This window comes from Hyaena hyaena, unplaced genomic scaffold (genome assembly GCF_003009895.1).
Source record: "Hyaena hyaena isolate Hyena2069 unplaced genomic scaffold, ASM300989v1 scaffold_991, whole genome shotgun sequence".
Classification (NCBI taxonomy): Eukaryota; Metazoa; Chordata; class Mammalia; order Carnivora; family Hyaenidae; genus Hyaena; species Hyaena hyaena.
Genome location: NW_024081622.1, coordinates 124,778 through 149,875, shown reverse-complemented (window position 1 = coordinate 149,875; position 25,098 = coordinate 124,778). Strand labels below are relative to the sequence as shown.

At 35.8% G+C, this 25,098-nt stretch overlaps 1 non-coding gene across 1 annotated transcript; it reads left to right on the top strand.

Annotated features, from left to right (window-relative positions):
• Positions 1-14,288: 14,288 nt before the first annotated feature.
• LOC120223390 lies at positions 14,289-14,395 on the top strand. The gene has a single exon (XR_005526285.1). It is a non-coding gene; the product is annotated as a U6 spliceosomal RNA (small nuclear RNA).
• Positions 14,396-25,098: the final 10,703 nt, after the last annotated feature.

The window sequence follows — 25,098 nt, the reverse complement described above, 5'->3', positions numbered from 1 at the left end:
ATCGAAAAAAAATCACCCATTTATAGTGCTACTCACTAATTTTCCTTAAGTTCTACATCTTTATGTGAGAAGCAACATTTACTGCCCTGACCTTTCTTATTTTGTTTGTTAGATAAGCTAAGGAAGATGGAGTTTAATCAGTTTTATCTTTTTATTTCCACTGCTGCCCTCAAACTATTCTACGAGATCTTTCTTCTCTGTCCTCTCAGGCTAATTTGTTAGCTTTTTAGACCTCTTCTGGATATTAATAAAAGTGTTATTTTCAAATATTAAAATTAATAAAAAAGATCTATCCTCAATTTTAGGCTCCTCTCTTTTCTAGTTTGGCATTGCCCAAGAAATCTAAAGATTAGAGTGGGAAAGGGGAAGCCCATTTTTTGCTACTCTGATATCCCATTCTCCATCTTCTCACCTCACCCCATTATGTTCCTGTGAGAGCACCAAAGTGAGAGAGCCACGTATGCTGGTTCATTGGTCAGCCATTTTTGCCTAAACATTCTGTCCTCCCAGCAGAAAGATCAGGCAGCATTTCTCATCTGTGCTGTCAAGAAGTGCAGGCTGGGACTGGGGACATCTCTAAGAGTTCAGATTCTCAAGCTCAATTTGAAAAGAAAGGAAGTAGACCTAATGTAGAGAGAATAATAAATTACATCACATAAAATTACATTATCTATACTACCTACACTGACTCTCAATTTTCATCTACAAAGCCATTTTCATTCTTATAACAATGAAATCCTTTTGATGGAAATCAAAGCTGATAGAATAAGTGACTAGCTTCATGGCTCCACGTGAAATGAACCTTCCAACAGAGCTTATAAAACTTTGTCCCTCTCAAGCTTTGGCTTAAGAGATTTCTTAATCATTAGCCATCTTCACTTAAGACCTCTCAGTCCTGCCTATGATTATTTTGCTTAGTTATAAATTTCCTGTCAAGCTTAATTGAAATATTATATATCAAACATTATATGTGACTGGGGATTATTGCTCTATCACATTAAACTGCCTTAGGTTTATACTTAATGATACTCAAATGCAGGAACACACACTGTCATACTATGGCTTAGGCAGCAAACTGTACAGACTGATAAAGACTGTATACTCCCTTACACTTGGACTGTGGGCCATGGTTTATGAAACACTCTCTCACATACATATCATCTCAGTGACTTGCTAGTGAGGCAGATACTGTCATAGAGAAGTGGAGCAAAGGGCTTGAAAGAACTTTTGAGATGTTCATGTTGCTTACTTATTTGTCCTGATGAATGATTGTTTCTGAATTCATACTTTAAATAGTCTGCTTCAAATTCCATTAGGTTTAACAAGTAAAAGAGATTCTAGTGCTACTGCCACACTGTAAGGAGAAATTAATGGAGCTCATTTCATTAGTTACTCATGGTAACCAATGACCTAGTGGGAGTATATTTTAATACTTAGGGTAAGGAGGGTATATGAGGAGGTTTATAAATTCCTACCTCTCAAGATTTAAAAAGTTTTAAATTGTGATTTATTTTCTTAAATAGAGCAAAGCTCCTTGGGGACAGTGCCCAGGCAGTGAATGAATACCTGCTGATTATTTGACAACATCACTTTGTGTTCTATATTTGTGCTTTTAACAATGTGCTAACTGAAGTACAAAAGGAATTCCCCAACGTGGGTCAGATGCTGAACAATAAGAAGATATAAAAGCAAAAACATGTAGAGCAAAAGAAGGAGTGATCATTTAGAAAGACCAGGCTCTTCTCCCACAATCTTCAAACCAAGTAATTTTCTTTGTAGATGGATTTTACCATGAGAGGGGCAACTGTTTCAGCAAACTTGGGTTGATTCAGTGTTTAATATGCTTAAATTGTAGATTATGGGTGACCCTTTTATTTTGTTAATGCCAGATATAACTTTATAAACAACTACTTTTATTTGTTAAAAATCACATGCAAATTGTTAAATAGGAATTCTACCCTCTTTGCTCTCCCCTTTTTTTTCTCATTTCTTCCCAGTGCCTCTGAAATTGTCATCTTCCAAATCTGTAGATTTGTGAATTTTGACCATAATCCATATATTAGAACCAATAATTATGGCCATATTTGTAAACAATTCCATGGATCAGATTATGGTGATCATCTCCATTTTGAATGCAGGCATTTTTTAATTATTTATCTATAGCTCCTGGAACACACAGTAGGTATATAGTAAATGCTTGAAAAAATGAGTACATACGAAGGCAGTAGAGAGAGGTTAGAGCTTGTATCCATTAGCCTGACTAACATTGGTGGCTGTCTCCAGTGTAGCAGAGAAACATTACTAAGGGCGAGAGAACAACTCTGCAAGATGTCCCTGAAACAAACCATTGTGCCCAAACTCCCATCATTTATACATCTTCTGTGCTATCCTCTAATCCTTTCATCATTTTTGTCATTTGTATCTTATTTAATTTTTTTCATTAACATATTATTTAAAAATATTTACAAAGCAGCAAAACCAATCCTGATATAAATCACAAAACTGATTGCCTACAAGGAGTGGAAATTGACTGGGATCTTCTAGGGAGATGTAAATGTTATACATCTCAATGTGGTATATATATTTGTTAAAGCTCATTGAATTATATGCCTAAGAACTATGCTGATTAAAGTATGTAACTTTTTCCTCAATTAAAAATATATTTAAAGAAAAAAATAAATCAGGTAACATTCACAAGTAAAACAAAAATTGTGTTATTAATTTCTAGATAGATACTATTCTTTATAGAAGGCTCTAACCCTAAAGCTGCTCTTTTTTTTAAGAGACAAAAAAGTACTAAAAACACTAGCAGGCATATCTCTCCCTCTCCCCTTCCCCTTAGCTCTTTCTTTTCTTTAAAAAATATTTATTTGCATTTTTCTTTCTGTTGTTCAATAGCCATGAGTTGGGTCTGACAAGGTAGGCTACAGGCTGGCACAGAGGAGGCTAACCTTAGCATGGGGTAGGTGTATTTGCAAAGAAGGTGGTGGCCCAGCAGTATCAGAAAGAAAATTGGCTACCTCCAGGGAGATTGAGCAAATAAATAAATACGTCAACAACAATAAGAGTCAAGTTTCTCACTTTTGGATAAAGAGTTAAAATATGGAAAAAGAATAAATGCAGCTGCCATTGGGTTAGAATTGGACGTACCAGAGTGAGCTAATAGTATTCATTATAGACAAATAAATAAACACAGATGTAAATGTGTGTGTAGTTGCTAGCTATCTACTGGAAAGGTTTGGGAGCAGCAGCAGCATAGTAGTAATGAATACCTTGTGCTCTTGGTGTCAAATACTAAATGAACCAGGGCTCCTTGAAGAAATGACTAATCAGGGTTGGGGATAGAAAAGAACACGATGAACCTGGATCATCTTTGATAACAGAAAGTAAGGAAATGCTCAAAGAAGGATGGGGGCATGTCAAAAGAACACAGAAGTAAACTTAAGGGGGCTCCAACTGGCCAAATAAAGGACAATTGGAGCCTTTAAAGAAATGATACAATGAACTATAACTCGTTGAATTAACTAGTACTCCACTAATATAAATAAATGAATGACTAAACAGATGCATAGAAGAGAAAGTTCTTCCATATAGTGGAAAGCCTTCAATGAAATGTAGAAGGAATAATGGTTTTAGAAAGTTACCATTTGGTAATAAGCATAGTAATAATTAGCCCAGGCAAGAAATTTCAGTGGATACTAAAACAGGTAGGTGAAAATGAGGCAAGGAGTGAAACTTTTACATGGTTTTAAAAAACACTCTTACAAAATACTTGTTAGTTACAGATGGAACAAAAAGTAGAGAAACCTGGTAGATACCATCTTGATAAAGTGGTAAAAATGAACAACACTAGTAATGGGACCAATTCCCATCATGTGCGACTGGTAAAATATAATGAAGTGAGGCAGTCTGGCCAAAAATACACAATAGGTATAATGGTTATAGATCCAATAATGAAGAAACATTGGATGAATCCAAACTGCAAGACATTCTAAAAAAACAGCTGGCCCATCTTCAAAAGTGTGAAGATCAAGAAAGCTAAATCAAGTATGGATGCAAGAGGACACTCTCTGAATTCTGCTTATAGATGTCAGGAAAGGCTTACCAAAGGAGATGACTCACATGTAGTCTTGTAAACATTGCCATATAAACTAGAGAGGAAGTCATTTTAGGCAAGGGGATAGCATTTTCTTTTTCTTTTTCTTTTTTTTTTTTAAATGTTTTATTTCCAGGAGAGAGAGAGAGACAGTGTGAGCAGGGGAGGGTCAGAGAGAGAGGGAGTCACAGACTGAAACAGGCTCCAGGCTCTGAGCTGGCAGTCAGCACAGAGCCCGACGCGGGGCTCGAACCCACGAACCGCGAGATCATGACCTAAGCGAAAGTCGGACGCTTAACCGACTAAGCCACCCAGGCGCCCCAAGGGGACAGCATTTTCAAAGGCACAGGGTCCTGGGTACTTGTAGTGAGCTGGGCATACCTGGAGCCTAGAGATGGTAGAAGCAGCCAGGGTAATGAGGTGAGGCCACATTATAAAAGGCCATTTTCTTTGCTTTCTTTTGCAGAGTATTATGTACATATGCAGTTTGAGAAACTGAAAAAAAAAATTATTTGAGTTGATGTATTAGTCCAGACCTTCTGAGAAACAGGTGCAAAGAGAGAATTAAATGTGCAAGTTTATTAAGAGAAATGCCTGCATGAAAGGGAATTGGGAGGAAGCATAAGATGTCTAGAACAGTCATCCGGCTGTGATATACATCTGACCCCTAGTGAAGGAGAGGTAAGGAAGGGTGGATGAAAGGTTTGGTAAAACCAGTTATGAGTCCTTGAACCAAAGTTGGCTGTCAAAGCATTCCTCTGGTTCTCAGGAACAGGACTGTATTACTCTCCTACCTTACTCAGTTACTGATGAGAAGCAGCCCATTGTAGGCACAGCCTCAGTGCAAATGCAGGGACAAACTTCATAGTGCAGCAGCTTAGATCCTTAGTCAATTAGGTTCCCTCTTGTAGAAGAAAGTAAGATACATTCTCATGTACAAAACTCAAAAACATTTGATGATGATGAAAGGATTTAACTGACAGAAGAGATGAAGTATATTACAGGGAGAGGTGTGAAAAGCTTCAACTCAGGCATTTAGTACTTCATCTTTGTTGTTTTTAATTATCAATTTTCTTTTATTTACAAAGGAATCAGGCATTTTTGAGTCATGAGCCATGAGCACACTTATCAATCTGTTGTTAATAAACATGGACATCTAATCTTGGAGAGCCTACAAACTTGCTTTGGTTTCTTAATGTAGTTAAATTTTCTGTTTTTCATATTTGGTCTGTCTGTGAAGGTTAACTTAAATATCACGTAACTGCCTTTTTTTCTGGAATTACTTTGGGTTTTTAAATTTTTTTTTAAAAAATTTCTGAGAGAGAGAGAGAGACAGCATGAGTAGGGGAGAGTCAGAGAGAGGGAGACACAGAATCTGAAACAGGCTCCAGGCTCTGAGCTAGCTGTCAGCACAGAGCCCAACGCGGGGCTCGAACCCACGAACGGTGAGATCATGACCTGAGCCGAAGTCAGATGCTTAACCGACTGAGCCACCCAGGTGCCCCATTTTCTGGAATTATTTTGATCCATCATGGTAACAAAAGTTGTTTTACACTGAACAGAAACTGTTTAGTAATTACATATGTGTTTCACTAATAAAATACAGCAATACATTTTATTTATACTTAGTAGAAAAACACACTTTCTCCCCTTAACATGAGGTTCGTGTGATAGGGAAAAGCTGGTATAAAGGAATAGCAAAAGGGATCCTCAATCTTCTAAAGGTTGGGAACAATTGAAATCACTGATCCTGTTGAGTCTAAAAAGAGTATGAATTCATAACACAATTTCAAGTTGCTTTAGTCTATTCTTAATTGCAAATTTCCTAAACCCTATTAAAAGAAATGGTCTTTCTAGACTCATTTTATCACGTTTGGAGTCCCCTCATTCTTTATCAAGTGCCTCAAAAGTTCTCCAAATTGCATCAGTAACAACTATAAAATATGACTCACTGAATTTTTTTCCACAGAGTAATGCAATTAACACTGCAATATTGTAGCCACTTTTTTGAAAAAAATTCTTAACATTTATTAACTGCTAGCAGAGAGGTTTTTTTAACCCTAAGAAAAGATTCAAGATGTCCATTATAGCTTTTAACAAACTTAACAATGTGCCCTTTCCTCAAAGTATGATGTGTCTGTTCCAAATAATGCCATTTAAAAACACAACAGAGTATTTCACTGGGTTAAAAAAAAGATGGTGTCTAGAATAATTTGGGGAATTTTTAAAATTTAATGGCAAGGAAATAATCATTCCAAAAATTAAATGCATACAAGAAATAGCTTAACTGGGGAATCATGCTGAAGATGTGTCTGTAAAACAGCTACATATATACTATATGTATATGTATACTATAGCATATGAGCTATAATTTTGGCATTTGGGCTTCAAGGTTATTCAGTTAAATATCCTACAATACCTGAATAAGCAATATTTTATGAGTGGCGAAGGAAGATTCCCATTCCCTCTTTTTTTAAAAAAAATAATGCTTTAAATATTTTTCCCTAAAATCATCATTCCTGGCTTAATATATGCTGTGGTTGTTTCCTAGCCAGGAATGCATCAATTTACCAAGAGCCTACACTTGTCTTTTAATGCTGATCAGAAGGGCAGTCCTGGTGTAGTCAGCCTGAAGCAATTTTTAGAGAGGATGCTAGTATGAATTAGTTTGAGTTTGGATGTTGTTATAAAGATCTGTTTTGGTTATTTTATTTTTAAAGCTGTTTTGTAGCTGCACCAAATTCATTGGCCCTATAGAGAACAGGAATGAAAAAATGCAGCATCCTCCCAATCAGGGCCACTGCACAGCATGATTTCAGGGGGCGTGGCTTGCATCTTTTCCCACGTGAGATGTATCCCAAGTGTCTGATACCAAGATTGGGATCCTCAAAAACAATGTACGGAGCTTGAAGTATCTGGGACTGAAGGAAAGGTGAACCTGATTGGTAGAAATTGTCAGCCTTAATCCTTAGATGTTTCACAGGGTCAGATTGGGAAATGTGATGAACTGAGATGTTTTTCTAGTGCTAGAGTTACTGAACTCAAGCCCATCGTGGACATGAGGGTTAATAACCCCTTAATATTATACAAAATTAGTCTGCGTGCACCTGTTTATTTAAAGAGACTCTGGGGCGCCTGGGTGGTTCAGTCAGTTAAGCGTTAAGTAACCCAGTTCAGCTCAGGTCATGATCTCACAGTTCGTGAGTTTGAGCCCCCACACCGGGCTCTGTGCTGACAGCTCAGAGCCTGGAGCCTGCTTCAGATTCTGTGTGTGTCTCTCTCTTAGCCCCATTCCCACTTGCACTCTCTCTCTCTCTCTCTCTCTCTCAAAAATCAGTAAACATTAAGAATGAATGAATGAATGAATGAATGAATGAATAAATAAATAAATAAATAAATAAATAAATAAATAAGGAGGCTGTAATTTTAATAGGATTCTCATAGGAGGCCATCGCTTCAAAAATATTTAGGATCATAATTTTACTTTTTAATAAAATTATTTGTTTTTGTTTTGTTTTGTTTGTGTTGAGTTGTATAAATTCTTTCTGTATTTTGTATATTAACCCTTTACTAAGTACATCATTTGCAAATATCTTTTCCCATTCAGTAGGTTGCCTTTTCATTTTGTTAATGATTTCTTTCACTGTGCAAAAGGCTTTTATTTTGGTGTAATCCCAATAGTTTATTTTTGCTTTTGTTCCCCTTGCCTGAGGAGATATATATGTAGAAAAATGTTGCTAAGGTCAATATCAAAGAGATTACTATTTTCTCTTCTAGGAGTTTCATGATTTCATGTCTCACTTTTAGGTCTTATTCCATTTTGAGAGTTTTTTTAATGTATGGTATAAGACAGTGGTCTGGTTTCTCCTGCCTTGTAATCCTTTGTTATGTATTAATTGACCATACAAGCATAGATTTATTTTGGCTCTCTATTCTGTTCTATTGATCTGTGTGTCTATTTTTTGTGCCAGTACCATACTGCTTTGATTACAGTAGCTTTGTACTTTAGTTTGAAATTTAAGATTGTGAAACTTCCACCTTTTTTCTTTCTTAAGATTGCAGGATATCTGGGGATTCCATAAATATTTTAGGATTACTTGTCCTAGCTGTGTGAAAAGTATTATTGGTATTTTGATAGGGATTGCACTGAATCTATAGATTACTTTGGGTACTATGGATATTTTAACAATTTTCGTTCTTCAAATCCATGACCATGGAATATCTTTCCATTTGTTTGTGTTGTTTTCAATTTCTTTCATTAATGTTTTATAGTTTTCATGATATAGGTACAGGTCATTCAACTTCTTGGTTAAGTTTATTCCTTGATATTTTGAATAAATATTTTTCCAAAGAAGACACACAGATGGTTACCAACCACAAGGAAAGATGCTCAGAATCACTCATCATCAGATAAATGCAAATCAAAACCACAATTAGGCATCACTGTCAAAATGGTTAGAAACACACACACACACATACACACACACTAACAAGTGCTGGCAAGGATGTGGAAAATAATGAACACTTTTACACTATTGGTGGGAATGTAAATTGGTGCCAGCCACTGTGAAAAACAGTTTGGACGTTTCTCAAAAAATTAAAAATAGATTACCATGTGATTCAGTAATCCACTAGTGGGTATGTACCCAAAGAAAATGAAAACACTAATTCAAAAAAGATACATGCATTCCTATGTTTACTGCAGCATTATTATTTACAATTGGCCAGATAAGGAAGTAATTCAATTGTCCATCAGCAGATAAAGAAGATGTGTTATATACACACAATGGAATATTAATCAGCCATGTAAAAGAATGAGATCCTGCCATTTGCAACAACATGAATGGAACTCAAAGATATTATGATAAGGGAAATAAGTCAGGTGGAGAAGACAAATACCATATAATTTCACTTATATACTGAATCTAAAAAACAAGACAAATGAAAAAGTAGAAATAGACTCATAAATACAGGGAACAAACATGTGGTTGCCAGAGGAGAGGGGAGTGAGGGGATGGGCAAAATGAGTAAAAGGGAGTGGGAGGTACAGGATTCCAATTATGGAATGAATGAGTCATGGGGATTAAAGGTACAGTATAAAGAATATAGTCAATGGTATTATAATAGTGTTGTATGGTGACAGAGGGCAGCTACATTTGTGATGAGCATAGCATAGAGTTGTTGAATCATCTACTATACTGTACACCTAAACCTGATATAATATTATGTGTCAACTATACTTCAATTTAAAAAAAGGGAATCCTAATTCTAGAATGAAATGGCTCATTTAGATATGATAGTTCACAATAATTGTAAGGTAGTCATCCACGTCTATGACTATTAGCCTTCTTAATAATGTGAACATGTGTATGCACACATCATGAAAATGAAAGTTCATGGAGTTCAGTGAACAAGAATCATCAGCAATAAGTATAAGACAGGAAGACTATCGATGGCATTAAAAGGAAAGGCACCTGATGTTGATTATGTCCCAGGACACTATCGATGATTCAGTACAAAATTCTGGTAGCTTTCACACTAAAACATTAAGTTATAAATTCAGCTCTGCTTGAAAGGAGCATTCATTCACTTATGCATTTCTTTGTGATCTCAATATTTTAACCTCTATTACAGAATTTAACCTATTATATTCTAACTTCTTAGAACTTACATTCTGTGTCTCAATTTATAATGTGGCTCTTCATGAACAAGGGGCACAACTTTTCTTTTCACTCTTTTGCCCTCAGCAACTAGCAAGTGGATACTCAGTAAATGTTGTTGAGTAAAATAAGTTAATGGTTGTTACCTGACTTCTACACATCAGAGAATAAAAGAGGATCTATGAAACAAATACAGCTTTAAAGATTAAAATTTAATAGAGGGCTAAATAAAAGGCTAGAGCTGTGTAGTTTTAGCCAAATCAACGAGATTCAGCATTTGACCCTGTTCAACATCTACAAATTGAGCTAACCTGTAGAAAGACTGCACACAGAATGTGGCTGCGATACACATTTCCCAGGCCCAAATAGTGTTGATTCATTCACCATAGTTTGTTTGCAAGTGAAGGAAACAGGCTTTTAAGTTAGAGAAATATAAGCAGTCTTAGATCTGGGAGTCATCAGGAAATGTTTGATATTATAAAGAACTGACTGAAAGTTAAACAGGTTAATGTGACATTTCAAAGGGATTTTGAAATTCAATAGCTTTCTCTAGCAGCTGATGTTTATTCTCTGGTTGTAAGGCAAATGTTGAATTTCTTCAAAGGAACAATGATAGATTCTAGGATAACTAGATAGGTTCAACGTTCACCACAGGTTTTGCTTTCTTTCTTCTCTGTGACCCCTCCCCACCATGAGAAATATATTTATATGTACGTAACAGAAAATGGAAAACCATCTGGCTGGCTCTAAAACATGGTTTTCTTCTTCATCACAAAAGGGTTTCTGTGTGAAAATACATTTATAGATAAAGAAGTAAATATGGTGTCATTAAAAAGAGAAAAGCAGAATTATAAAGAATATATGTAAATTTGGGAAGAGGACATATTCGTTTTTTCCCTTACCATATCAGAACTGTGCAGAAATGTAAGATGCTTTCTATCACTTAAATGAAAGTTCCATGGCTTGGACATATTTAAAGTTAGTTAGAAAGACTAATAACAAAGGCATGTGACATCTAGTTAGATAAGTTTGAGGACTTATTTTATTGCTTAGAAACTAGATATGCATTGTACAATTGTGTATGTAAAATAACTTCATCAGTGTTCATTAATATCATGAAGGTCACATTTAAGTGAATCAGTAAATAAGGAAATTTAAAGAACATATTTTAAGGAATTATTAAACATTCAGGTAAAATAATTCTTAAAAATAATCTATTCTAAACCTATACTGGTTTAATCATAAGTAACAGAAATTCAACCTGAAGTGATTTCCTTAAAAAAAAAAAAAAAGGCGATAGGAGGAGGGAAGGAGTATAGTGGCTTACAGAGTCTAAGAATGGGTAACACAGCAAATTCATGGAAAAGGCATGGATACAGCTGGGCTTCCAGAACAACTGAGATCTGGAATGAGAATGCTCCCAGGAGTAGTTCTCCAACTCCTATCTTTTTATTGTCTCTGCAAGTTACAGTCACTCTTTTTTACATGGTGGGAATGTATGCTCCTAAGAGTTCTTCAGTTTTACATCATCTTTCATATATTGAAGAGGGATCAAGATATTTCTTTTTCACATTAAATCAAACAGTTTTAAGAAAAGAATACATTATTGGTCTAGATTAAATCAATCACTTGTAGCTAGGATTAATCTAGTCTGCCTTAGAATCTTCCCCTGGACCAATCAATTGTGAACAGAGTGGAGCAAGAGATTTGGGGAGGAGGAGTGGTCATGGAATAACATGACAGATTGCAAAGAAGCCATGTAGATGAGAGTCAGCTCTAGAAGAGGTGGAGGATATGATGGAATGTCTCATGAAAATTCTGTTGTTTTATAGGTAAATAAGCAAAGAGATGAATTGATTTGTTGTAGCTTATATGACAAACTAGCAAAACAGCCAGAACTCAATAAATGAAAATAAAAAAAAGATAAATATTGATTGCTTTGGCCATAAACTGATTGTTATGTGTATATATTTATGCTTAATGCAATCACCTTATAAAATAGGTATTAGCATCATCATTTTTCAGATGAGAAAACTGAGGTCCAATGATAAAGTAAATTTTCTAAGGCTATTCTGCTACTTGGTGTCATAGCCCAGATTTACACAAAGGTCTGTCAGATTCCAAAACCTGTGCTCTTTAAAAATAATAATACTGGGGCGCCTGGGTGGCTTAGTTGGTTAAGCATCCGACTTTCGCTTAGGTCATGATCTCGCGGTTCGTGGGTTCGAGCCCCGCGTCGGGCTCTGTGCTGACTGCCAGCTCAGAGCCTGGAGGCTGTTTCAGAGTCTGTGTCTCCCTCTCTCTCTGACCCTGCCCTGCTCACGCTGTCTCTCTCTCTCTGTCTCTCTCCTAGAAATAAATAAAACATTAAAAAAAAAAATTGTTAAAAATAATAATACTAACAATGAGATTGTTTTTACAAAGCGTGTAAGTGCTCATTATAAACAGTCACATTGTGCTATGTTTAACACAGAATGAATAAACACCCCACATTCCTCCACCTAGAATTTAACATCATTAACAAAGAATATCTTTCATATATCATTAAGAAGAGTAAATAGATCAACAATGTTTTTTTTTGTTTTGTTTTGTTTTTGCAAAAGGGACACATCATGATGTATCTTATTTTTAAATAAAAACAGAACATTTAATTTTACTTGAATTTAACTGAAAAGAAATTAGAGAGTGGAAAACTGCTGAATTTACATATATATATTTTTACTACAAAAAAAACCCTTAATGTTACAATTATGTAATGTACAAAAAGGTTGGAATGTTTTTAAAAGAAACTATATGCTTCAAATTTTCAAAGTACTGAGTCCTTGCTCTAAAAATAAGGAAACTGGTGCACTATACTTCCCTGTATCTTGACCTCTTAACCTCATAATTTTGGTGAATTCTGTTAATTTCACATTTTCAAGACTTATGCTTGTATTCTATCCCATAGCCATAATTCCCATAGTTATTTACTCTTATATCTGTATTACATGGATTCCTTATCATGGTACCTTTACCAAACTTCTCCCTTACTGATATTTTGTTTTTGTTTTTCCTATCTTGGTTTGTTTTATTTCATCAATAGTTCTCCTTCCCTAAGAATACCTCATGTAAGCCACATTCCTAGAGAATGCCTGTTGCCTTTGATTCTGATTTCCAGTAGGTTTTAAGAGGCTGTTTCTAGGAAGTTTTGAGGCTTTTGAATTTGTAGCTTAATGTCTTTCATTAGCTTTGTAAAATTCCCAGCCATTTTCTCTTCACATAACTTTTTTTTTCTTTCTCTTTTCTCCCTTTGAGATTCCAATCACACATGAATTAGACCTCTAGTGGTAACTCCTATGCTATTCATACTTTTTTGTTTCCTATCTTTTGTCTCTCTATGCATTATTCTGGATATTTCCTTTTGAGATATCTTCCAGTTCATGATTATCTTTAGCTCAGTATAATCTGCTCTTTAATTAGTCCACTAAATTCTTAAGTTTGAATACTACATCATTCAGTTGTATATTTTCAATTGTTTTATTCTTTATAGTTTTCAGTTCTATTTCCTTGAACAGATTTGTAGCATTTGTCTACATACTCCATGAGTATTTTTAAATTATCTGTATTTTTCTCCTTCTTTTAAAAATCATGCCTTGTCTCTTCATAACTGGTTATTTTTCTGATTCAGTAATAGACAATAAATATGAAGCATCACAGAAATTATTTGTGTGCAGCCCCCCCCCCCAAGAGTATTTAAAATTGCTTTTGTTGAACAGTTAGGGACTCTAGCATCTAGGATCAGTTTAATCCAATTTTAAGGACTAAGAGGATTTGAAACTGAATTTCAGTTCTTTCAAGGTCCAATTGACTTCCAGTTCACCTGTACTCCATAAAAGATTATCAAAAGTTCTGTTTTCTTTCTCAGTTGCCTTCTCTGGAATTAATTGGCAATTGGCAGTTACAAATGCTAAGGTAACCTCTCTGGGTTTCCTTCTTCTCCCAGATATTTTTCACTGCCTTACTAGCTTTTTAATGTTTTCAAATAGCTATTAATAAAAACACATTTTTCCTAGATTTTCTAATTGTTCTTAGTGGGATGGTTAGTCCAAGTTATTGCCTGCCATTACTAAAGCTGAAGTCCTGATTCGTATATACTTTAATTTGATGTCAATATTAGCATCCAGGAAGACTCCATTCTGTGTTCCTTCCACTCTTTGTTATCTTGGCAAGATACCTGTCTTTCATCTGCTTCACAGATGATCATGGAGTGCTTTCATAGTAGTGCCTTCACTAAATGTAGTTCTTCATTCAGGGTACCTATACCATGAGAACAAATCATATGAGACATGGTCTGGCTAGATGGGACAAAGAAAGAAAATCTGATGAAGGTATTAGAGTGTAAGAGAAATAACACTATAGAAGGAGTGATTTTTGAGAATACAATGGAGAACAGGCTTTTATGGAAAGAGATCAATATTATCAAATACTGCAGAGATAAGGTACATCAAGAGGGAGGTTAGGATACTGGGTCTTGTAATTAAGGGGTGATCATTGTGCTTACTTTAGCAGAACATTCACTAAAATTCAAATGATACCGACAAGATTGCCATGGCCCCTGTGCAAGGATGACATGCAAATTTGTGAAATGTTCCATTAAAAATTAAGGTCACCATTAATCCTTAAGAGAATAGTTTCTATAGATAGTATACTAGATTGGATAAATAAAAGACAGGAGAGGAGTCAGAGGTAGTGTAGACTTAAAGAAGGCAAGTTATGAAAGAAAACAGAATGATGGGTGTGGTAAGGAAGACAGAGCCAAGGAGAGATTTTAGTCCTTGTTTGCTTTTAGCCTAGGGCACTTTTGAGTATGTTTGGCAGCAGAGAACAGATTAAAGACTGGAGGGGCAAGCAAAATTAATTGAACTAAGTCCCAGAGAAAATAAAAAGGAGCAAGGTTACTCTCTCTACTGAGATATAGGAGTACAAAATAGAGATAACGGACAAGATTTATAAATACTGAGATGAAGATAAAGAGATGGGAATTACATGGATTCAGTTCTGTAGTATCTATTTCTATGGTGCTATTAAAAAGGTCATCAACTCGTTCTCAGTGTAAATAGTTCCCTTACCTTTCACTAGCTATTTTCCCCTTTAATATCTGCAACACACATAGTTAGTCCTTCTCATTGGCATTGGAGCCCTTTAGTATCATCTCATTACCTTTAGTGTGAAGAAGTAGGGAGCTTCTTTAATACTCCCATAGCAATCTTCTCTTATTTCACAAAGTACTCATTTTCCTTACTTCCCTCAAAATGTATTCTGAAGAATCTTAATATAAGGACCAAGTAGTTTGGCTACTTACTGATATGTAAGTGTAGGAGGACAAATACTTCCTTCCACTTCAATGAATGTCACATAACTTTAGGAACTAGTTCCTTTTTTCCCATTTTGTTTTCTTATAAATGGAAACTCCACAAGAGAAATGACTGTGTTTTATATGCCCTGTCAATGTATTGCAAACATTGGGGGTATTACATAAATAATAAATGGGAATAAAGTGTCCAAATAATAAAACTGACTATAACCCAGTCAATTGCTGCTAGTAATGCAGAGGCTGAACTTAAAATTACCAAGAATAAAGCACACACATCCTTAATCATGATGTCCAGAAATGTGAGTTACATTTTGGCAATTATAACTTTCAGTTAACTCATAAATATTTATTGACTATTTCCTATTTGGTTCATAGAAACCTGATGAGAAAGTACCAATATTATCCTCATCTTAAAGTGAAATAAATGAGGGTTCAGGAGATTAAAGAGCATGCCCAAATTTGTATATTCAGCTAATATATGCGGACCTTGAATTCAAACTTGTTTTTCTGAATCCAAAGTCAATGATGTTACTATCAATGCAATACAGCCTCCTCCCCAATTTAACACTTATTATAGTTGGATGATAATTTTTTCCTTTGAAAGAATAAGAAATCATAGTATTTATCATAACAAATTCTAACCCTGTACAAGGCAGAAAAGTATATTGTCCAAAGCATTAAGGATGGAGTTTATTGGATAGAAGCAATTATTCAAGAATAAGAAATGGAAAATGTCCTGTCGCTTGATTGCACCTTTGTATTTTAGTGCCTGGGCAATGATATATTTAATAGGGCATATGCTAGGGGCACCTGGGTGGCTCAGTTAAGCGCCGGACTTCAGCTCAGGTCATGATCTCATGGTTCATAAGTTTGAGCCCTGCATGGGGCTCTGTGCTGACAGCTCACAGCCTGGAGCCTGCTTCTGATTCTGTCTCCCTCTCTCTCTGCTCCTCTGCTCACACTCTGTCTCTGTCTCTCAAAAATAAATAAATGTTGAAATAAAATTTAATAGGGCATATGCTAATGGTAGAAAATTTGTTCAGTATTTAATGTAAAGAATTGCTTCAGGATATGTGACATTACCAAAGAGGTAAACTTCTACTTTGCATATGAGAGTATTAAATTTTATTCTTTATTTTATTGTCCAACAATTTTGGTAGATTATGTAAGAAAAGAGTGAGATGGCCAAAAAGTCTGCAAAGAATTTTAAGGGCTATTTAACTAACAGGCATTATGAACTATCAGTATTGCATCTTAAGTAATTTATTCTATTCAACTTTTTAATGCTTCAGGAAATTTACACTGTAACTACACTTATAAAAATAATTTATATATATTTAAACTTTCTCTTAGTATTCCTGCAGATCATGCTGTGTGTTACCAAACATTAGTTGGAAATAGTAGCTATAAACAGATGAAATTTGAGAAAATAATACAAAAATAGTTATGCTTGTTATACAATCCAGCCTCTTTAGAATATGACACTGATTTTTACAAACCATGCTTCATTCAACATTGAACATATGGCATTGTGGTTCTAAGAAAAATATATCTCTGATCAAGATTTCTATCACTCAATTTATATTTACGAAGCACTTGGCAAAATTCCCTTTTATTCTTTATTGCTTACTTCTTTCATTTAAAGAATGTTGCTTTCATGTACACAGACATACACAAATCTATTAGATTAAGGCAGCAATCACAAAAACTCAGTAGAAAAGTAGCTCAATTAAAATTACACAATTTGACCATATGCAATTTTATTTAATTCTTAGCCATTACAGAAATCCTAACATGTAGGGCTTAGTTTGTAAGAGTATATGATAATGTTGCCTAATATTTCTTTATCTATAGTAAATTTGAAACATAACGTCACCACAGTTGGTATAAGAAATTCACATACCAATGTGAACAGAAAAGGGAAAGGGAAAGAACTTAAAAACAAGAACAAGTCAAAATCTTCAATGTTTAATGTTATCCTCTTGCTCTATAAGTAAGGCAAATTCAAATTCGTTTAGGCCAAGGCCTCACTGAAGGGGCTGTCTTGTTATCTGTTAGAATAAACTAAATATTCTATACACATGTGCAAATGACCTTAAATAAACCTAAAATTAAAAGTTTTGAAAGAATAAAAACAAAAAAAAAACTGGTAAGGGATTAATATCCAAAATATATAAAGAACTTACAGAATTAAACACCAAAACAAACAATCCAATTAAGAAATGGAGAGGACCTGAATACACGTTTTTCCAAAGAAGATATATGGATGGTCAACAGATACAAGAAAAAATGCTCTGCATCATTAATCATTAGGGAAATGCAAATCAAAATCACAATGAGATATCACCTTATCTCTGTCAGAATGTCTAGTATCAAAAAGGCAAGAAATAACTGTTGGTGAGGATGTGGAGAAAAGGAAACACTCATGCACTGCTGGTGGGAATGTAAACTGGTGTAAACACTGTGGAAAATAGTACGGAGTTTCTTCAAAAAATTAAAATAGAATTGCAACACAACCCAGTAATTCCATGACTGGGTATTTACTCCCTCAAAAGTATATATATGCACCCTTATGTTTATAGCAGCATTATTTACAATAGCCAAGTTATGGAAGCAACCAGTGTTTCATCAATAGATGAATGGATAAAGAAGATATGGTATATACATACAACGGAATATTACTCAGCCATAAAAAAAGTCAAATCATGACATTTCTGAAAATATGGCTGGAAATAAAGGGTATTATTCTAAGTGAAATAAGCCAAAGACAAATAACATATAATCTCAATTTTATATGGAATCTAAAAACCAACCAAAAAAACCAAAACAACAACAACGAACGCAGAAACAGAATCATAAGTACAGAGGACAAATTAGGTGATTCCCAGAGGGTAGGGAATTAAGGGGATGAGTAAGAAAGGCAAAGGAGATCACCAGGTACAGACTTAAAGTTATAAAATAAGTAAGTCACAGGAATGAAAACTACAGTGTAGGAAATATAGTCCATAATATTATAATAATGTTGTAAAGTGACAGTAGCTATACTTACTGTGGTGAGCAAGTGTAATGTATAGAATTGCTGAATCACTATGTGGTAAACCTGAAATTAATATAACATTGTATGTTAACTATACTTCAGTTAAAAACAGTAAAAGAAATAGTACCTTATATTTATTATTTTAATGGATAGTACAGTATGAAATAAAACTAAAAAAAGGACAGAATGAGAATTATTTTGATTTCTTCCTAAATAGCTTTAAAAAAGTTTATTTATTTAAGTAATCTCTGCACCTTATATGAGGCTCAAAGTCATGACCCCAAGATCAAGAATCAAGAGCCACATGCTCTTCCAACTGAGCCAGCCAGGTGCTCCCAAAATAGTCAGCTTTTAATACATACTATGTAATGAATATACATATCTATATTAAATGAATAAAAGTGCTGATACAAATGTTTATTTGTACAATTATATGTACATTTTGAATTTTCCATTAAGAACGATCTCTTACTGTTTGAATAAGAGATTTAAAATAAAATTAAAATTATTTTTTATTTTTATTTTTTTTTTAATTTTTTTTTAATATTTTATTTATTTCTAGGAGAGAGAGAGAGAGACAGTGTGAGCAGGGGAGGGTCAGAGAGAGAGGGAGTCACAGACTGAAATAGGCTCCAGGCTCTGAGCTGCCAGTCAGCACAGAGCCCGATGCGGGGCTCGAACCCACGAACCGCGAGATCATGACCTAAGAGAAAGTTGGACGCTTAACCGACTAAGCCACCCAGGCGCCCCTAAAATTATTTTTTAGAAGTCTGCAGTGTAGAGGCATCATTATTGCTGCTTATTTAAAAACAAAAATCAGAGAGAAGAACTTTATAAACCTCTGAACATATGTATTACTAGCATTGCCTAAAGAAAATATGATTTTCAAATGCTTACAAGTGAATTTTAAGAGATATAAAAAACCTACTTAGGCATACTGTATTCTCTCATGAATTATTGGTTTTAACAGTAAACAGATCAATATAAATTACTTTAAGCACAAATCATATATCATATATTACATGATATAGAAAAGAGATATAGATATAATTCATGTCTCTCATAAGACCCTAGAAACTCCAAAGAGAAGACTATATAGTAATATACAGTTTTTAAAACAAAATGAAGAAAAAAATCCAAAACCCAGAAGAGGGAAGATGGAGGGGAAGTAGGGAGCTCCATACATTTCACTCGCCCCCATCTCTCAAAGGGAGACGGCCTGAAGCCATGAGTAACCTTACAGAATCCAGGCGTTTGGGAGGAAAAGGAGACAGAGTCCACTGAAAAAAACAACCTTATAGCTAAGTGCGAAGTGGGGAAGATAAAAACAAGCCAGAACCCAGAGACACAAAGGGAGGGGAGAAGCCCCCTTTGCAGGGAGCCACGGTGAGTTGAGGGGGAAAGAAAGAGCAGCTGAAATGGCTCAAGGAACTGTCCCTGTCCCTGGAGAAGAGAAAAACCTCAGCTCGGGACACAGAGCGATCTGGTTTCCAGCTGTGCAGCTGATCTTGAGCTGGACGCCCCGTCCCAGACAAAGCCAGGAGAACTACTACTCTGCTGTCACCTTAACCCGGAGGGGAAGTGGCACAAATGAAGCCGCTCCACTGCTCTTCTAGCTCGGCTGTATCCCCTGTGGGGAGGTGACAGGCTTGAAACTGCTCAGAGGGACTCAGCCTGCGGGTTTATTTTGGGCGGTATCAATGGGGTGGGCGGACTAACATCTGGAAATGAGGCAGTGGCTTGGGACATAGAGCAAGGCTCACCTTGGCAATTCCTGTGGCACAGGGAGATGGAACCCAAAAGAGTGAGTTGCAACGCTAGGTTCGAGAAGAGACTTAGGTGCCGCCATTTTTCTCCCCACAACCACGTGGAGAGTGGAGGCCAAGACCAGCCTACACCAAACCATGCCCATCCCCTTTAGAGAGCTTTTTTTTTCTTTTTCTTACCAGTGCCTGGGGCAAGACCAACATGGATGCACTATGATTAATTCTAGATCAATTCTTTCTATTCAGATATACTTTCCATTGTCTCATTCGTATCCCTCCCCTCTGCTGGACTGGGCACTCTGGTCATTGGTTAGCTTGAACAGTCACATTTAATCCATTCTCTAGATATATATTCTACACCTCCACTGCTACCTTTCTCTCTCTCTGGAGTAATCAGACTATATAGTTTCTTTGAGTAACATTACCTTCATTTCTTTCTCCTCGCCTCTTACCATATTCTCCTCCTTCTCTCTGAATTAAGACTTTTAGTCACTCTGTTTGGTCATCATCCAATTAATGCTACCTCTCTGCCCTGTCATTTCTCTCTTTGTATATGCTTTTCCATCAGCACTGTATACACCCTGCTCTTTATTTGTAGCTGGGAATTCTGGTTTTATGCTATTAGACTGTCCTTTGTCTTTTGGGTTTTTTCCTTTTTCTTTTCTTTTCTTCTTTTTTATTTGTATTATTTGTTTTTCCTCCTTCTTCTTTTTTTCCCCCTTATATATATTTTTCCTTCTTTTACTTTATCCCTTTTGGTTTCAGTGATTGTTGGATTTGTCTGTGTGTTTGTGTGCCCTTGTTCCCTGTGTGTCTGTTTTCTTTTCGTTCTTTTTAAAAAAGTTTTTAATGTTTTATTTATTTCTGAGACAGAGACACACAGCCTGAGCAGGGGAGGGTCAAAGAGAGAGGGAGATTCAGAATCTGAAGCAGGGTCCAGGCTCTGAGCTACCTGTCAGCACAGAGCCCGATGAGGGGCTTGAACCCACGGACCGTGAGTTCATGAACTGAGGTGAAATCAGACCCTTAAACAACTGGGCCACACAGGTGTCCCTGTCTGTCTGTTTTCTTTTCCAAGGCTACCTCAAGAAACAAGCCAAAGTACACATGGTAGAGAGTACCAAATACCGCTACGAGTAGGGAAATAAAACAACCAAAGTCTCAACAAGAGAGACCAAAAGATACCATTCAAAGAACACTTCCTGAATGGACAGGCCCGGGACAGTCAAAGAGGCTTCTTTAATACAGCAGTAGTCGCAGGTGCAGAGTACATAACAAGCTTTTAAAACTAACAAAAGAAAGAAAGCCAGCCAAAATGACAAAACAGAACTCTTCCTCTAAAGAAATTCCAGGAAGAAATAGTAGCTAAAACTGCTGAAAACAGATATAAGCAACATAACTGAACAAGAAATTAGAACAATAGTCATAAAATTAATCACTGGGCTTGAAAAAGGCATGGAAGACATCAGAGAAACTAATGCTACAAAGACTATGGAGCTCAAAAATCGTTGTGATGAATTAAAAACTGCTATAAATGAGATGCATAAAAAATGGAGGCGTCCATTGCATGAATTGAGGAGGCAGAGAGGAGAATAGGTGAATTTGAAGACACAATTATAGAAAAAGAGGAAGCCGAGAAAAAGAGAGATAAACTGATCCAGAAACACTGAAGGAGATTTCAAGAGCTGAGAGATACAATCAAACTGAATAATATCCTTATGATAGGAATTCCAGACGAGGAACAGAGAGGGAAAGGTGCTGAAGGAGTCCTTGAACAAATTGTAGCTGACAACTTCCCCAATCTGGGGAAGGAAACAGACACTGAAATTCAAGAGGCACAGAGAACAGCCCCCAGATGTACCTTGAATTGATCTTTTGCACAACATATCACAGTGAACCTGCCAAAATATTAGGACAAAGGGAGAATTCTGAAAGCAGACAGGGATAAAACTTCCCTAACATACAAAGGGAAATCTATCAGAGTGGTTACCGACCTATCTACTGAAACAGGGCAGGCCAGAAAGGAATGGCAGGAAATCTTCAATGTGATGAATAGAAAAAATATGCAGTCAAGAAGCCTCTATCCAACAAACCTGTAATTCAGAATAGAAAGAGAGATAAAAGTCTTCCCAAATAAACAAAAATTAAAAGAATTCATCACCACTAAACTTGCCCTAAAAGAAATCCTGAGGGGGACTCTATGAGGGAAATGTTGCAAGGAATGCAAGATAGCAGAGACACACCACAACCATGAATCTTACAAACAACACAATGACTCTAAACCTATATTTTTCAATAATAGCACTGAATGTAAATGTACTACATGCTCCAATCAAAAGACATAGGGTAGCAGAATGGATTAAAAAAAAAAAACAAAAAAACCAAGATCCATGTATTTGCTGTCTACAAGAGACTCATTTTAGACCTGAGGAGACCTTCAGATTGGAAGTAAGGGGATGGAGAAATATCTATCATGCTACTGAAAGCCAAAAGAAAGCTGGAATAGCCATACTTGTATCAGACAAACTGGACTTTAAAGTAAGGTTGTAACAAGGGAAGAAGAAGGGCATTATATAATAATTACAGGGTCTATCCATCAGGAAGAGCTAACAATTATAAATGTCAATGCACCAAATATAGAAGCACCCAAATACATAAAACAATTAATCACAAACAGAAACAATCTTATGGATAAGAATGTGTTAATAGCAGGGGACTTTAATACTCCACTTAGAGCAATGGATAGGTCAACCAGACAGAAAATCACTAAAGAAACAATGGACTTAAATGACACTTTGGACCAGATGGTTTGACAGATATATATACAACTCTACATCCAGAGGCCATGGAATTCACTTTCTTTTCAAGTGCACATGGCACATTCTCCAAGATAGATAACATACTGGGTCATAAAGCAGCCCTCAATAAATGTAAAGAATTGAGATCATACCGTGCACATTTTCAGATCACAATGCTATGAAACTTGAAATCAATCACAGGAAGAAGTCTGGAAAACCTCCAAAAACATGGAGGTTAAAGAGCACCCAATTAAAGAAAGAATGGGCCAATCAGGCAATTAGAGAAGAAATTAGAACACATACGGAAACAAATGAAAATGAAAACGCAATTCAAACTCTTTGGGATGCAGCAAAGGCAGTCTTAAGAGGAAAGTACATTGCACTCCAGGCCTATTTCAAGAAATTAGAAAAAGCACAAGTACAAAATCTAACAGCGCACCAAAAGGAACTAGTAGGAGAGCAACATGAGCACCCTAAACCCAGTAGGGGAAGAGAAATAATAAAAATCAGGGCAAAATAAACAATAAAGAATAAAAAAAATAAAAAAACAGGTGAACAGATCAATAAAACCAAGAGTTGGTTTTTTGAAAAAATAAACAAAATTGAGAAACCACTAACCATGCTTCACAAAAAGAAAAGAGAGAGGCACCGAAACAGACAAAATCATGAATGAAAATGGACTTATTACAACAAACCTCTCAGAAATACAAGCAATTATCAGGGAATACTATGAAAAATTATATGCCAAGAAGCTGGACAACCTAGAAGAAATGGACAAATTCCTAAACATGCACTCACTACCAAAATTCACACGGGAAGAGATAGAAATCTGAACTGACCCGTAACTAGTGTAGAAATTGAATCATTATCAAAAATCTCCCAAGAAATAAGAGCTGTGGGCCAGATGGCTTCCCTGGGGAATTCTACCAGACATTTAAAGCAGAGTTAATACCCATTCTTCTCAAGCTATTCTGAAAAATAGAAATGGAAGGAAAACTTCGGACTCATTCTACAAAGCCAGCCACTTTGATCCCCAGCCAAACAGACACCCAGCAAAAAAAGAGAACTACAGGCCAATATCCTTGATGAATACAGATGCAAAAATCCTCAACAAGATACTTGCAAATCGAATCCAACACTACATAAAAAGAATTATCCACCATGATCAAGTGAGATTCATTCCTGGGTTACAGGGCTGGTTCAATATTCACAAATCAATCCATGTGACACATCACATTAACAAAAGAGAAAACCTATGTATCTTGTCGCTACATGCAGAAAAAGCATTTGATAAGATATAGCATCCCTTCTTAATAAGGACCCTCGAGAAAGTCAGGATAGAAGGAACTGACTTATACATCATAAAAGCCATTTATGAGAAGCCCTCAGCTAACATCATCCTCAACGGGGAAAAACTGAGATCTTTCCCCCTGAGATCAGTAACACGACAGGGATATCCACTCTCACCACTATTGTTTAACATAGTGCTGGAAGTCCTAGAATCAGCAACCAACAACAAAAGAAAATAAAAGGCATCAGAGTTGGCACAGAAGTTAAACTTTCATGTTTCTCAGAAGACATGATACTCTACATAGAAAACCCAACAGATTTCACCACAAGCCTACTAGAACTGATCCATGAATTCAGCAAAGTTGCAGGGTAAAAAATCAATGTACAGAAATCGGTTGCATTTTTATACACCAATAATAAAGCAACAGAAATAGAAATCAAGGAACTGATCCCATTCACAATTGCACAAAAACCATAAAATACCTAGGAATAAACCTAACCAAAGATATAGGAGATCTGTACAATGAAAACTATAGAGAACTCATGAAGGAAATTGAAGACACAAAGAAATGGAAAAACATTCCATGCTCATTGATGGGAAGATTAAATATTGTTAAAATGTCATTACTACCCAAAGCAATCTACACATTCAATGCAATCCCAATCAAAATTGTACCAGCATTCTTCTCAAAACTAAAGAAACTATCTTAAAATTTGTATGGAACCACAAAAGACCCTGAATAGCCAAAGTAAGATTGAAGAAAACCTGAACAGGAGGCATCACCATCTCAGACTTTAGCCTCTACTACAAAACTGTCATCATCAAGACAGTAAGGTATTGGCACAAAAACAGACACATAAACCAATGGAATAGAACTGAGAACTCAGAATTGGACCAACAAATGTATGGCCAACTAATTTTTGACAAAGCAGGAAAGAGTATCCAATGGAAAAAAGACAGCCTCTTTAACAGATGGTGCTGGGAGAACTGGACAGCAATGTCCAGGAGAATGAATTTATATCATTTTCTCACACCATACACCAAAATAAACTCAAAATGGATAAAAGACCTGAATGTGAGACAGGAATCCATGAAAA